The sequence below is a fragment of the Fukomys damarensis genome, unplaced genomic scaffold (genome assembly GCF_012274545.1).
Source record: "Fukomys damarensis isolate Sample0158 unplaced genomic scaffold, DMR_v1.0_HiC HiC_scaffold_39, whole genome shotgun sequence".
NCBI lineage: Eukaryota > Metazoa > Chordata > Mammalia > Rodentia > Bathyergidae > Fukomys > Fukomys damarensis.
Window position 1 is genome coordinate 114,522,288 of NW_022900951.1, and position 17,416 is coordinate 114,539,703.

The following is a 17,416-nucleotide window of genomic DNA, read 5'->3' on the forward strand; positions in this document are numbered from 1 at the left end:
AGAAAGGAAAGAAGTGCGTAGGTGGGAAGTTCTACATGCAAACTTGTCATACTCTTCTTTCATTTTCAAACCTGAATATGCATGGCTGCAGTAAGTATAGCATATTCTAAAGATTTTATTGTCAGCATCAAATATAACAAAAAATGTCAAGAAGATCAAACTGGTATATTTAGGTGGAAACGTTCAACAGACTTGATGTTTAATTTAAATAGCTCTATCTGTTAATGAGCTCTTTCATTCCCTCTGAGTATCCTTTTAGCTTCTGGGCAAAGTACAGAATAAAATCTCGATTATTCAATTTTACTACATTAAAATTTAGAATAATTTAAAAGCAGAAAGGGGTGAACTGTTTTTAACAGCTTCTTTACACAAGAGTATAAAATAAAGACATTGAAAAAGAAACTTTTGAAACTTTAAAACTTGCAAATCAAATTACAGAGATGCACACATAAGGATATTCACCACAGAAATGTTTTGTAACAAAAACAAAGGAAACAATTCATTACAAGAGGACTAATAAGCAAATTATGGTATAAAAACACAACAGAGTAATATGCAACTTTAAAAAATAAAAATGTACATTTGTTGACCCAGAAATACATCCACATAGTAAAAGTTAAAAAAGCAAGTTACAGAATAGCACACAGAGTGGTCTCCCATACCCATGGGAGATATATTCCAGAATGTTCTATGGATTAACTGGAACCTCAGATAGTACTGAACTCTATTAAATACTGTATTTCTATGTTTTTTCCCTATACATACCTATAATAAATTTTAATTTATAAATTAGACACAGTAAATGATTTAAAAATAATGACATTATAATCATTTATTTAATTAATTATTTAATATGATTAAAATTTGGCTTATTTATGAGATTTTCCATTTAATAATTTCAGATTGCATTTGACTGAGAATAACTTGAAACCTTTCTGATGCCTGCCTCGCAAGTGCAAGGTCCCGAGTTCGATCCCCAGTACCTAAAACAAATACACAAACAAAATTGTGAACGAGAAAGTAAAACCTCCAGTAATGGGGAACTCTTGCTTAGAATTATCAACATTAATGTATAATTAAGCACATATATGTTTATATATACCGAGAGAGGCATCTTGGTAATAGCCACTAAAATTTTTGGATTGTGAGTTTCTTTTCACTTTACTATAAAATAAAAATTACATATAAAAAGCACAAACTTTTCTGGAATCCCCCAATAACAAATTTATCTGAAAACAATTGAGACAGTAATTATAAATCATTTCCTTTTAAACAGGTCACCTCAGAATCCACACAAAAAAGAGTCAGCATTCTCTGAATTATGCTAGGAAATAGATGTAATTATACCTCTTTAAACATACTCTATAAGAATGAACCATTTCACAATTCTTTATTAGTCAGGGGAGGGTTTGCAGTGTGCATGTGTGAATAGAATAGCAAATCTCAGCATCATTCTTTAGGTATGGCATACACACATCACAGCCACCACCAATGTAAAGTGCATTAAAAAGATGCAGTTGGTTACATAACTCTTAGTGACCATTAGTGTATACCTAAAATGTTCACAATGTTCTCTAGCAACAAATCTAAACACACAAGAAAAAAATTTAATAGCTAGACCACAGTTCTTAATATAAAATAGGCTGAATGAGGTCTCTGCTTCACATAGGACAATATTCATAGCAGCAAAAGAGTTTTCATATTTGACTCTCTTTGGACAAATCAGCATTTTCAGATCAACAGGTAGAGTGAAATTTAGAATCTTCAAAGTGCAGGCAACTTATCAATATATTCTTCCTGTACAGTACTTAGATACTTATCCATCACATTGACTTTAAATATTATGCTTGAACTTGTGTTTCAATGCCTGAATTAATTGATTATTTCAATACACATTTATTAAGAACTCACTATATGCCACACACCATACAAAATAAAGACTGTTCTCAAGGAGCTGACATTGAGTAGAGGGAGATAATATGCAAATACATACATATTCACTCAACAAAAATGATAAAAGACCCCAATCTACCCTGCAAATAATTTTATTCTAGTGTGCAGATACAGATAGCACCACTGTTCCCTCAGGATGTATGGGAGATTAATTTCAGGACCCTCTTCAGATACCAAAATTCACAGAGGCTCAAGTCCCTTATCTAAAATTACATGGAATTTGCAAATAACCTATGCACATCATCCCATGTACTTTATATCATCTTTGGGTTACTTACAGTACCTAATACAATCTATATGCTGTGTTAACAGCTGTTACTCTGTATTATTTATGCAATACTGACAAGAAAAATATCTGTATATGTTCTGAACAGATGCAACTTTTGCTTAGGATTTTCCATTTGCAGGTGGTTACATCAACGAATGTAGAACCCACAGACATAAAACAGGAACTGTATACAAATAAACATTCTAATCAACCAATATGTATTCAACATGATTTGACTCATTTATATGTGCTGTATAAATTACATAAATTTATATAAATATAAATAATAGATAATGGAAGATGGAAAAGGACAGTGACAAAGTGCTCTTTGAAAAATTAAGTAGTGAAGGAAGCCTCTTTGATAAAGTGATAGCCGAACAGAGATTTGAAGGCAGTAAGGAAATGAGCAGTGGTGAAGAAGAGTCCCTATAGAAGGAGCACCTAGTGCACAGGCCCCTGAGCAGAGCTTGTAATGATGTGATGAAGGAACAGGAGGATGGCCAATGAAAGTAGAACATATTTTGTGGCAAGTAAGGAGCTCTAAGTATTAAGAAGTTATCACAGATTACGGTAACATCACGAAGGGCCTTAGAGTCCATACTAAGAACTTCTGAGACATCCACTGGAAAAATTTGAACACAAAAATTACTACATGGTCTGGCTTACATGGAAAAGAAAAACTATTGTGGCTTGTATCTAGATACTCTCTTAAAGTCTCATGTGGTCATAGGTGAGGCTTTTCAGACTTGGGTGGATTTGGGCATGTGATACTGGAGTCAAGGATGTGATACTAAGATTAAGGTTGCCCCACCTTGGGTGTGAGTGCTACCCTCCTTAAGGATGGGTAGCCTGGATGGGATATAGGGGACAGAAAGAGGGTCACTGCTTTTTGCTTGCTGCTTTTGCTGCCTTCTGCCTACCATGTTTCTCCTCTGTGATGACCCTTTGCCATGCCACCCTGCCTTGGAGGCAGCCAATTTTGGAATGAAACCTCTATGATCTGTGAACCAAAATGAACCTTTCTTCCTTTAATGGGTGTCAAGTATTTTACCTCAACAATGAGAAAAGTGACTAAGACAATAACCACGTGGAACACAGTTTGGGGAAGTAGGAGAATTGAAGCAAAGAGATGACTTAGGAGGTTGTGACATTTATTGACCTGTGAGAGAGTAGATTCAAAAATGTAAAAATGGGCCTGATGAGAACTAATTTGGTTTTGGAATATATGTTTCAAAAGAGAGCCAAAATTTGCTGATGCTTTGTGTGAACCGTTAGAGAAAGAGAAAAAAGGCAAGGATACTTCCAAAGATGTTGATCTAAGCAGCTGGGAGAATAGGTTACAGTTGACAGTGATGGAGAAGGCTGTGGACATACAATATTTAGGGAAGGGTATGAACATTTCTATTTTGGATATTTTTTTGAGAGAGGGTCTCCCTGTGTAATTCCAGCTGGCCTCGAACTCACTGTGTAGCCCAGGCTGGCCTTGAACTCATGGCAAGCCTCCTAAGTGCTGGGATTACAGGCATGCGCCACCACATCTGGCTCAATTATCTCTATATTTTAGATGAGAACACAAATGCAATGATCCTTTTTTAGCAGAAGGCTTATTGAGGGACAGTGGTGGTACCTCTAGGTGATGAATTTATGTAGCATGCTTGTATTTTTCTCCAGCAGCTCTAGTATAGACACAGAGTTGGTACAGCTGTGGATTTAAACCAGGACTGTGCTGTTGCCTATTAATAATGGTGGAAGAGACAGATAGTGGAATCAATGGCTAAGGAAAGAGTGTTTATTATTATCATTCCTTTCAGTTTGCCGTTCGCTAATTTATGTTGCCACGAGTTTGTGAATTCTATGGATACTCTCTCTAATGCTCCCTTTCCCCATGAAGCAAGTTACACTTCGCATGATGTAAAAGTAAAGCTCACTTGTGACTAGCTCAAAAAAAAATGTTTGTTAGAAACAGATTTTATCTTTTAAATCCTGGTCACTTAGTCCAAGAAATGGTATTTACTCAACTACAAGAGAGAAGGTAAATTAAATCTAAATCTTTCTGGAACTTGAGATACTCATGATTTTTAAATGAAAATCTTGAGAAATCACAGTATTTCTGTGATATATTTAACTCTATAATACATAGTACATATAACAATAATTTTAACAGGAAAATTCTCATGATTTGTACATTTATTATTATTTCTTTTCCTCTTTTTTGAAGGTAATTATTATCACCTAATACGCATCTTAAGGGCACTGCCAAAAATTAGATCAATAGCTACACAAATACAGGGAAATGGAAAACTGAGATTAGACACTGTCTCAAGGATCCACTGTTTTGCATTTTTCCTCTCCAAAAGGTATTGCAATAAAATTAACCTTAGAAATTTAATAGTAATGTAAAAATACACATTCCATATAATTCTCCCATGACATAATCCATTTTTAATATATTGGGGAATATTTATCTTTCATAGGGAATAGCCAAGAGACGAGACTGAGTCCTACCTACAAGAGGATTTTTGTTGTTGCTGCTGTTGTGCCCTCTCAATCTTTGCAGTTTTTAATAATTCAATTTAATAATTGCTAAGTCATGGAGAAAACAGAAGATAGTTGTTAAAGCATCATTACTATTAATTAAGTAGTTTGGTCCAGAAAAAATAAGCGAATAGAAACATTTTCAGTATGCAGTAAAATTGCTTAGTAGAGAAGTATCTGAGGTGGAGAAGTGACTTAAGAGTGGAGAAATGAGAAAAACACAAAAGGGACACAAGGAAGAAATCTGAAAAACACTTCTATACCTGAAACTTGTATGGTACAGTGAATCTGCAGCTACTTAGTCCCTGCTCTACCAAGCCCAGCAGCTTAAGAAAACAGAGTGAATTTAAACTAAGGCATACGCTGGGTTTAAGGGACTATGAGGAGTTCAAAGATATGTTTTTTAAAAAGTGGATGAACTTGGCATGGTGGTGCATACCTGTAATCCCAGCACCTTGGGAAGCTGAGGCAGTAGGATTCCAAGATTGAGCCCAGTCTCGGCAAATTAGTGAGATCTTGTCTCAAAATAAAATAAATAAAAAAGGGCTGAGGATGAAAGACTTTGGTTCAATCCCCTGTATCTCAAAATGATTAAATAAATAAAAGGGTGAGATTAATGTATTTGGAAAACCCATTTAATGTCCAGAAAAATATTTATTTCCATGAATACATGTTTTCTTCTCCACTGTGGATTCTCAGATATAGAAGCTATCAAACATGGAGGCTGTAAAGGCGCATGGTTACATTTTCTGAATTCAAAAGTAGATCATCTTTGTGGAGATACTTATGTTCATCTTACAAGGAATTCATAAGAGCATTACCTATTCCCTGCAAATCAGCTAATCAGAAATTTAAGTGGTTTGGAATATGATCAATATTTAAAACTAGCCCATTCTTCAATTGTAACTGATTCTTTTGCAGTCATATTTCACTATGTAATGTACTACTTGTTATGGTCATGTACTGATACAACATGTCCCAAACGATAACACCAGGAATAACAATAAACTATGAAATGATATCTTAGGAAATAAAGTAGTTTTCCAAATAAATTATACCTTGATATGGATAACTAAGTTGTTAGACTCAGTCATATCAGATTTTCTTTTAGTAGCTACAATACACCCTTTGCTCTTTTCTGATACATGGCAAATTCCATTCACAAGTCTCTCAGGCCTATACAAAGTTAAAGAAGAGGTCACAACTGTGAGCCTCTCAAAATACCCTCTTTGTGCACATTTATAACTGTACCATATGATCTTAATTCTGGACAGATGAGCCTTGGAAAGTCTTTGTTCTGAAATAATCACAGACCTATATTATAAAACATGAACTTGGATAAGTGTAGCATTTTTTCCACTGACACTCTCAACTCATTTGACTCAGAAGAACTTTCAGTCTCTAAAGAACAAAGAAGTACACGGAACCAAATAAAACAAGGTAAAAACGCACCCACAAGAGATGTTTTCCTTTACAAAGTGTTTGATAAAATGTCCAAAAAAATCCGTTGCTTTTCCAGAAGCTGCTTCTAAGATAATACTAAATTTTAGATTCTGCAATTACTTGAGCCCCAAGATATCTTTTCAGAACTATTGTTACATAAACTAAGAATGTTCATTAAAAAAACTGTGAAGATGTAGATATGTATTGGGCATCTATATGATAGATAATTCAAATAATAATCTATTTTTGTGTCAAGAAAAGATAATACTATGTTTTTATTTCTGTATTCTAAAATTCTCAAATGTCAAGTAACTTGCATGAACCCGAAGAATGGGCAAGCAATAGAATATCCATGCTTACAGTGACTCTACTGGCTTTCAAGAAGGTTGCGCTCTATTTCTGTTTTCTGTGACCCTATATATGTGGAAAACAAGACTGTGGCTACTACTGCAATTCTTTCTTGTATGTATCTATAAATTGATCATGAAAGGCAAAATGTCATGTATTACTACATTTACAGCATATTTGCAGTGTCCCACAAAGCTCTACGTTGAGCTGGGCTATATCTCTAAATAAGAAAAGAAAAGAAGAGGGGAAGGGAAGGGAGAGGAGAGGAGAGGGAGGGGAGGGAACAGTGCTAACTTTGGAATGGTACATCATGGAGCTTCTCAGTATTCCTGTAAATTAAATGGACTGAATCTTCACAGTTCCTGACAGAGCTCTATAAATTTCCATCTTCAAAATATATATTTTAGAGAGAAACATGGGGATAGTGATCAACCTTTCTCTAAAATAAAATAATTTGTGCATAAATAAGAATTTTATGAAAGACCGTGTCCTCTAAAAGTCACTTTTAATTTCACTGCTGTTTAGAGATTAATGGAAGGAGTGTGTAAGCTACAAAATGGATTTTCCTAGCTCATTTGTGAAAGAATAAGACAACTATTTAAGTTTTAGGAATTCCAAGCATGAGCATTTTTGATACCTAGCAAAATTAAATATAAAGAAAGTCAAACCTACTGCTGTAGCAGTTCCTCTCCCTTCAGATTACCAATGTTTAGATATTTTATCTGCTAAAAAGAATTCTCAAGCATGTTTTTTTGTTCAAAATATGAATTCTTTATCTGCTAACAAGAATTCTCTAGCATGTTTTCCTTTTCAAAATATGAATTATCAGCAATTATGACAAACTCATAGAAGAAACAGATTTGCATGAATATATCATAGGCTTACTGACAGTCGGTAGCAATACTAATAAGATCTGCTACCATAGGATGGGATTAAGATAAATCTGGGAGTAAACTGCTTTAATTCATCAATGATTACATGCCATATATATTCAGTAATACCCAGACATCCTTTCTGATAAATATCAACTGTTCTATTACTGTTTTACTGCCTTTGGAATGAAACTATAGATTGGATAATTACCATCTGAGAGAGTAAAGCTTCTAACTACCACAATTACCCACATTAATTCAAATTGCATGAAAAGAAAATAACAAATGTTTGAAAGCCTGCACTATGTGGGAAACTAAACAAATCAGTAACAAAGAAAACTCAGATATTAACACAGAAGGAAATCATGTATTTTCTTTTGTTACACTGGGCAATGATATTTCACTTTTAAGAACATTTGATTTGTTTTCTGGGCTATTATCATTGTGGCAAAGTAATAGACTGGGCAAATAAGCCCTCATTACATGACTTAATAACTAAGTACGTAGTAAAAGCATATTTCTAGGTCCAAATTAGGTATTTTTCAGTTTAGAAACATCTACTTATGTACATTATCATTTTTCCAAAGCTGTCTACCTCAGCAACTTACTGTGTTTTGACACTCTTTACACATGCACTTGTTGTATGAGTCATAGACCACAAAAATGTAGCATTTTCCATAGCTCAATGGGACCAAGAGCAGGACCACTAAGGGGAGGCAATAAGAATACACAAGCAATCATCCTTTATTGGTCAAGATCAATTATATCCCCAGGAGAATCCTAATGTCACTTTCATATCAATAGACTATATAATTAAAGATAGAGAAAAATAAAAGATTGTAATTGGGAAAGATTCAACAGAAACCTATGTCCACTATTTTGAGCAAGAGTAGATAATGATTGTTCATTTCTCCAAGTATATCCCATCTAATTCAAAGATGATCCCCCTCCTGGATACCTAGTACTGAGGAGAACTCTGTAGATCTGCATTTTACTCAAGCTCATTGCTGTAGATTTTATTAAAATTTAATAATGGACACAAATTTGAGATATTACTTTTACTTACAAAATAGGTCCAAGGAGCCACAGGAATCAAATGAACACTATCATGAAATATTTGAGGTAACTGAGAACTCAACAAGAGAAGGGAGTTGTTCAAGTTCATAATTCATTTCAACAGGGCACTGGAGCTCCATTTCTGGGTTTCTAGATCAGTGTGTTCACCTTACAACTCCCAATGCAACTAAGTTCAACCAGAGATTCTCATGTATAGAGCAAGACAGGATTAATCAAAGAACTTTTCATGCAACACTCTTTTGCAATGGTAACAAAGATTTGTTAGACACATAGCCTCCATGAGGGAAAGGGAGAAAGACAAACTCATATGCAGGCATATGAAAATATGCATAATTTGAGCCTCCAAATGGTTCTTCACTAAATAGTCTCAGCCTTATCCAGTCATCCCTTATTACGGAAAAGAGGAAAATCATTCCTTTTCTCTCAATCTTTAGCCTCTTGAACATTAACACTTCTTCTACAATGTATTTACTGCATATTTATAGAATTTACTGGATATTTAGTAATGACTTTGGTGTAATGAGAAATACAAAAAAAGGCACTTCAAGGAACATTTGGGAATAAAAGAGGTATGGAAAAATATTACACACGCTGTACTCTGAAAACACAAGGAAAACCACTACAGCATAATACTTCTTCAGCCTTATCTGAGGTTGTAATATGATAAGAAAATAATTTGGTGTTACCTGATACATATCTGTGACCCCTGCATTTATAATGGACTATTGAAGCCCAAGCAGAGAATAGATTTAAAGACGACATGCAATCAAAGCACTTCTGAAGAGAATTTTGTTAAATAAAAGTGTAAAGACAGTGAGTCTAATCTTGAACACTGGGGGAAAGAACAGAATGACTGTAGGAAAAACAAATCCAACAAGAACTCCTAACTCATCTGAATACAGAATGTCACACCTGAAGGGAAAATGCATTACTAGATATTCTTATAAAAGAAGCTTTATGTTAAAAATAGTAATTACCATTGAGTTTGTGTGGAAGCTCATTTAGTCACCACAAACAGATAGAATAAAAGTGCCTAGAGGAGCACTTCGTGAATAAGATGCAAGGACCACTAAAAGTATACAATTGGCTTGGGAATTACTGTCAGTATCAGAACAGAAAAAAAAAAAAAAAAAAAAAAAAAAAAAAAAAACTTCCAAAGACTTTTGGAAACTATATGATTCTTCCTCAGAAAATCAGAAGCAGTGATTCTAGAATTCTACACAAGACAGATTAAACAAAGAACTAAAGAAACATTCATGCATTTTTAAAGAAAGCTTAGTGGTTTCCTGGCCAGAACAGAGTAACAGATAAAGGTAATTTGCCTACAAGAACTCTTTCATTGTGACTCTACAAAATAATAGAAGTGTCATGAATGAAAAAGTGGAACAAAATGATGAATTTAAAGCTGTTGCTTTTGTTGTTGTTGTTGTTCAAATATTTGAAACTATTTGGACTTGTCATTTAAATTAAAATGCAAAATTGCAATTCAGAGTAAGAAAATGTACAATTCAAATACAGTAGTTTATTATGTTATCATGAATATGACACTCTTTCTGATGAGATTGAAATAGGGTGGGTGACCACAATAGCAGCAATTATCTTCTATATCAGTCCTTAGATGAATTCTCCATGAAAAATAGTATTGTTTTTAAATGTCTTGCTAATCTTAGCTTTGTGCAGTGTCAGTATCGTAGCCAATGACGTTTATCCGCGGTGCGATTATTGCTGTCTTGCTACTCTTATGAACAAAGATTAATCTTAACTTCTAAGAGAGAAACGTTATTTATAGAAAAATGAAACTAATTTGCTTCAGTTTTACCCTAATGTTCCCCAAAATGTTGGAGAAAGCAGTGTAGACACTCAGTTGGCTAAAACCATTATGCTAATTTATAACCTATGAAATAGTCATTGATTCTTTAAGAAACGAAATGTTGGTAACATTCAGTAAAAGAAAGTGTTATTGTGCTTATAAAAGTGAAATGAGAACATGATGAACAAATTTGTGAAGTAATTAACTAACGTGCCAGAAGTGAGCAACTTGCTTGTAATACTTTCTAGGGATTTTTCACAGTGGGCCCTGACTTGAAAACACCCTATGAAGTTTGAAATCTATCAGGCTGAGGACTGCTGAGAAATATAAAAAACAGATATAACTACCAGATGCCCTTTATTCCATAAATCGGTGGGTTAACATCTCCTATTCTTTGATACATTTCATAAAGAGAAATTTTAATATTCAGTACTTTTACTTCTATCCAAATATCGTTGATATTCTTGTAGAATTTGTTGTGTAGTGAATTTTGGATTTGATAAGAGCTATATATTAGCTAAGAAAAATATATCATATTAAATAATGACTCAAATTGTGGAATGACACTTACTTGAGAATTAGTAATACTTTGAAAAAGGCTAGAATAAGCATCTGTAACGCTTCTCAAATGCTCATTTACTCACTATTCAATAATGAATAGTAATGCTCCAGGTAATAATAAAAACCCTCAATAAACATTGGGTTCTTAAAGAAAGTAAAAATACAAACCAAATAATTGTCCATCTTTTCTCATTATGCTATTCTATCAGCATTCCAGTACGGTGAAACCTACCACAGCAACAGTCAAATCTCATGTTTCCAATTTCTAAACTAAGGATGTTTACAATAACTTTGACAAAAATGGCAAGTGCTTCCTCTCCCAAATGGAAGGCTGATCATATAAAAAGACTATTGTACATTAAAAAAAAACTCCTTCAAATATTCTGATAGAAAGTGCTAAATGCGGAAATCTGATCTTTACATTTAAATCTATTTGTATATTACTTAATGTGAATAGTAGTATTAAAATTGGGGAAAAGCAATGATAAGCTTATTGGAAATCTCCTCTACTTACTCATCATACTTCCACCATTTGAACCTTGAGAGTGGAGCCCGACACTGAAGAGTCTAGTCAGAATTGCAGAGAGCATCAAAAACATCTTGGAAAACAACTGTTCTGGATCCATGGCTGCACGGGGCAGAGCCCTTGCCTCTCTGACAGTAAGGACCATGAGTGGTTCACGTAAATAGATGAACACAGCTAGAATGTGTTATGAATATCAAATATCAAAAACAAAACAACAAAACAAAACACCTCACTTGATTTTAAAACTCAAGCGATCTTGCCAAGGCTTCAGAGGTTCGAGACAGCTGCTATTGGGAGTAGTGGTGAATAGAAGGATGAGTTATGGAGAGAGAAAAATGCCTCACCTTAAAAGCATAAGAAATGGCACACCTGCATAAGAAGGGCACTGCGAAGAGAAGACATATTTGAACTATGGCAAATAAAATGCTGCTCCTTGTGTGCAGAAAACAGGCCAAGATCCACAGTGGACAAAAAGCACTTTGTAAAACTACCCATCACAGTTGTGTCAACCCCTATGTGTAAGGTTAATACTGGTTTAAACAAAGTTGCTTGCCTAAATCAGACATTAGCAGTTAAAATGTTTACTGAATGTTTTCTTATGTGAAATTTAAAAATCCACAGATCTGAATATTCTTGTGACATATAAATGCTTTAATTCACTGATAACCCCATTAGAAATAGACTTTTTTCTGCTTGAGTCAATAATTCTGCTTTGACATACAGGAGCACAAAGAAACATGATAGCTCATGGCTTCCCATGCTGGTAAGAATATGAGAAATACAAATATGGTAAAGAGCTTTACAAAAGGTGGCTTGCATCCACTCACTGCCTCTAGTGTGAACTAAACCTCTTCTCCCAGGGAAGTGGTAAATGAGTTACAGGGATTTGGAGCACGGGAAAATATTTGGCTCAAAGTGGCTTCGTTTCCTCATCACTTAATCTAAGTCAGTGGTAGAAATTGTACTCCCTTCTGTAGGGAAATTTTTTTTTTTATTATTCAAGATACAAGCTACTAATGTAACTTGCATATTATAGCTCTAAGAAGTTGTACCTTTGTTTATGGGTCAAGCAACGTTTCTCTTTGATATGCTTACTATTGTAGCATGAAATCACAGAAAAATGGAGGGAAAGGTATCACTGGGTCATTGACAAAGCATGTAAGGTAGATTCATATATCCAAAAGCTGTGGTCCGTTGCATCCACCATAATCCACATGTGCTGTGCAAGTAGGAGAGTTTTTTTATTTCATTTTTTTTGTGTGGTACTGGGGATTGAACTCGGGCCCTTGTGCTTGCAAGGCAGGCAGCGGAATCACTGAGCCAAATCCCTGGCCCAGTAGGAGATTTTTTTTAAACCCACATTTATAAAAATTTTAAAGCAGTTTGATATCATTTTTTGATGTAATGGAATATCACATTTTCATCACATTAAATTTTACCACCTCATGATTTAAAGACGCTGTCTTAATGTGATCTTTCAAAGAGTGTGATGCCAAGCAACCAATACGTATTGTTTGGTAGAACTGGTAAATTTCCATAATGATGCACCCTTACTCATGCCCAGTCCCAAGGGCATTTGAATTGTTTCCCTATATAGAATCTTCTTACAGTGAGTTCTGGGGTAAAAATAGCATTGCCAGGCTGCATAAGACAGGGATGAAATAGTTTATCCCAATCTTCCTGTAGTAGGCCAACGATTAACAACTAACAAATGAGACTTCAAATTTAGTGCAGATCTACATCTGCACACTGGCACACGGCCAACTCCAGACATTGTCCGTTTGAATCATCTTGATCACTTTTCAGGGTGCCTTTGACCTTGTGGAGATTCAACAGGTATCTGCTAACTGGTTGAGAAAGTTCATAGGGTATTTCACACTTCAGTTTCTCTGGGAGTTGCAATGTGTGACTGGGTTTTTGGAGACTAGAGGAATGAAGGGAGTTTTTAGGAAATCTCCACTTCACAGGTTATGATACAACATAGAAGCAATCAGTTTCTAGTTCCGCAGAAAAAAATCACATGTGAAGAGGATTTGTCACTAACACTTTATTCCAGTGATTCATTATTACGGCGAGGGCAGGAACCAAGGAATACTTTATACATTATTTTTAAGATTTCTTTAATCAGACCAACACAGATACTCTACAAGAGACTTGTTGCACCTGTGATGATTTTGTGACCTGGGTATAAAAATGGATTTGTTACAGACATGCTTCTTTTTTTCAATAGTATTTTCTACATACTATGAGATTTTGCCTGTTTGACTTTCATTTTTGAAAGCTATTGCAATCTTTTCCCTGGAGTCTCACCGAAAATTATGAAAGTGTTATGGAACAATTCATATCATCCTTCTGTGAATCATCTTCTATCCTTTGCATTTTTGTAGTCTAAGTCCTAATACTATGGAGTTGTTATATACATTTGACTTTTCCGATTCCAACTCCAAATTTATGAAGTATTTTTTTCTTGGGTAAAAATAACAATCATTCCTGATTTTTACTCCTATCATATGCTGTGCCAGAATACCTACACATATATGACTCCCTTTTGGTAGGGGATATCATTGGTACTGGTTATATACAAAATCAATCCAAGAAATGAATTGAGGTTTTCCCTGTAGTTCTACGTCCAGGGTTGTCAAAGGTAGTTAGCATCAGAGTATCTGATAAATAACTTAATGAGAATTTTGCAGAGACAATGCCATCTATTTGTATTTTCATTCTGGGTAAAACATTAAATGTATTAGTCAGGGTCTTGCAGTTATTAACCTTTGTTATAGTTATTATAATGATTAGAGAAATGTTTTCATTTAGTTTCTCTATGCAAAAGTCATAATTCCCTTGAGGCATTGAAATCACTGAAACCAGTACTGTAAACATTTAATTTTTTTCTTGTGTCTCAGAAATTTACTTACTTATGTAATCTCGAAATGGTGACACTTAAGCAGATTTACACATGGTTATATGTGGGTCCTTCAACATATTTTAAATATTCCAAAGCCTGACAGAAATAATATAATGTATCTTCATATCTGAATATATATTTATTAACTATTTCATAAGTATGTATCAAAAATAAACTTTTGGCTAGACATGGTTCTAAGACTAAGGGCAGAGTACAGAGAAAAGGAATCAGTTATTAATGAGTACAGAATTTGGTACGCAAATTATTTCAAAGCATAAATTTCATGGAAAGGACAACATAAAAAATATCTTGGTGAGCTGGATTTGTTTGTATCCTATTGATTAAAATGACACAAACAAGAAGACAGGAATTAAAAACAAGGTCTTTATCAAGATAATGCCACTCACTGAATAGTCATGTAAAATACATCTAAAGGCTCACACTTATTCCTTTTCATGAAGCTATTAAGCATTACCAAATATATTGCTAGAGCAATCTCCAAATGTTCAGTGTACCTTATATATTTAAAACTTAGAATTATTTTTTTGGTACCGGGGATCGAACTCCGGTCCTTGCGCTTGCAAGGCAGGCAGCAGAACCACTGAGCTAAATCCCCGGCCCCAAAATTTAGAATTATTTTGGGAATTCTAAAATAAACTAGTGTTATCATAGCAACTAAGTGATGAATATAAGATTGGTTTCTTCATTTGTGTTTTCTGTGTGTGTGTATGTGTGTGTAAAATCTCCTTACAGCTGGGTTCACTTGTTAAAATTCTTCTTAGTTGTTCCTGCCAATTATTTTACTCTCTAGTTCCAAGATACTGACTTTTCCAACAAATATGAATTTAGCTTCAGAGTTAAAACCATGAGACACTGTTAAATATGTGCCCCATGACCTCTTATTTAGATTATTTTTCTAAAACTTGGCCTCAAAAACAGAATGCAGAGCCAACTGTCCTCTATTTAGCTACAACCACTACTATCTCTCTGATTTCTGAGAAATTCATCCTCAGTCATTCTTACACCTAAGAAAGTAGGCCTTCACCCTGAATAATTTACCAGCTTATTTTTTGACAGAGATGATAAAAAGAATATACTTAATTTTGAAAGTATAATCAGGTTTATCTAATTCCATATTCAAATAATGCCAAGTTAAATTTTCTTTTGCATTTTAAAGAAACGTCTGTTAACTACAAAGAACATTAAATATGTGAAATAATCTGAGACTTGGGAAATGTATTGTGGCCTCCAAATTATGCCGACTCACTGGTGTTCTAAAGGAAACATCTAAAAGGAATATGAATACTTTAGTATATTATTCACTACAATAGTTTTAACATCTTCTTAGCTCAAGAGTATCAACACAGTAACTGAACAACTCTTTAAAGCAAAATTTAGATCTGTGGGCAAACAGCCATTCAGAAACAAATAAAATGTACTTGTTTTCTCTGCTTTTATTCCTACAAAATAATTTAACTTTTCCTTTCCTAGAGATAACACTCTGAAATCCCTGTGCTCATTATTCTCATAAGTTTTTGAACCCATGGACTGACCTAAAAATGTCCCTCAAAAATGTCAGATTTCATGCACATTTCTCAAACAGCTTTTTATATATGTTCAGAAAGCCTGGGAACTTAAGTTTTGATAGTACTTTTCCAATTTTGGAACAATTAAATGTTAAAGCTTTTTAATGAACTGAGGGAATATGCAAAATTTATAGCCAGAAGTAAGAATTTCTTTGTGCCTGCTCTTTTTAGTTTGGTATTCTAATTTGAAAATGATCATTTTCTTCTATATTAGATATGATACTGTTTGTGTTTATTTGAAGACTATTTCCTTTTATAATTGAGTCATTCTCACTTCCCTAAAGAGCTCTAATGATTAATCCAGTGTTCTCCCTTTAATTAAATTTGTGATCCTCTATGATAGACTCTCCAGAAGTTGTAGTACTTGCTGATATACAGATTTGATATAATTCAAACACTTTACATACTACAAATGTTTTCTAGGAGCACATCCATCACTCTGAAGTGATCATGACTTCACTAAATTTTAATTCCTCTTATTTATTAGAATATGGGCAAGACATGTACAGCAATACCACTAAAAATTAAGACATACTGTTACAATGAGCAATTAAATAAATCAGCAAAACAGTAAACTCAGAGCTGACAGGTAAATGTACTAAACAGCTCAAGAACCTGCATATTGCCCAGCCCCAATCCAGAGTATGAAGATAGAATTTTTATCAGACCCAATTTGAATACAACTGGATAACATAAACCAACAATCCTTCCATAAAATATTTGCATTTAAGCTCAGTGAGAATGCTCCAGAAAATCTTTTCCTACTGGACTCTATTGTTTTGTGACTCTTGATGACTTTGGTAGAAAGATATTGATATTATTCTACCTCAACTTAACTATCGCTCAGCTTACAGGGTATGTCTGGAAAACCACTGCTTATTTCTAATTTATTGAGAGAGTATATTATTTTTCTAAGGAGGTTAGGGATTCCTAAAAGCACAATGTTATGGTGTGAAAAACTATAATCATAGATAAGATCCTAATGACATAATTGACAATGTGAAATAGGAAGAAAGGGGATAAAGGTGTAGAGGAAGTGGGAAGGGTAGGGGAAAGGGAATAAGGGAAAAGGGAAAAAAATGAGAAAATGAAAAAAATGGAAATAAAGAATTTGTAAATAGGGAAGGAAGGAGGAGGTGAAGGGAGGGCAGGGATCAGGGGAAAAAATGAGAACTGAGACCTGTCATATAACGGTACAAGATCCCAAAGATGAATGTAACTGTACTGTATAACTAAAATGTACCAATAAACTCAAGGAGAAAACAAACAAATAAAAAAAAACACAATGTTAAGTAATGAGTTATTAGGAGCAAAACACTTGCATGGTCTCAAATGTCTCCCCAGTGGATTGTTTTTAGTTACATAACAAACCAAAAACCAAGAGCTATACAGTAGAAAATCAGCAACATCTTAATTAGATCATCAAAGCTAGTATCACCAGTGAGAAGACAGACATTTATGCCTCTAGATACCCCAAGAAAGTATGCTGTATTCTGGTTAAAAATACTTAACCTCAATCCAATCATATTTAT

At 34.2% G+C, this 17,416-nt stretch overlaps 1 protein-coding gene and 1 non-coding gene across 5 annotated transcripts in view; one reads left to right on the top strand and one right to left on the bottom strand.

The window, feature by feature from the left end:
• The window catches only part of Fgf13 (fibroblast growth factor 13), a 495,594-nt gene that overhangs the window by 39,621 nt on the left and 438,557 nt on the right, over positions 1 to 17,416 (bottom strand). The gene's annotated exons all lie outside the window — the stretch shown is intronic.
• LOC117284808 lies at positions 10,165 to 10,300 on the top strand. Its single transcript, XR_004515886.1, has one exon. It is a non-coding gene; the product is annotated as a U4 spliceosomal RNA (small nuclear RNA).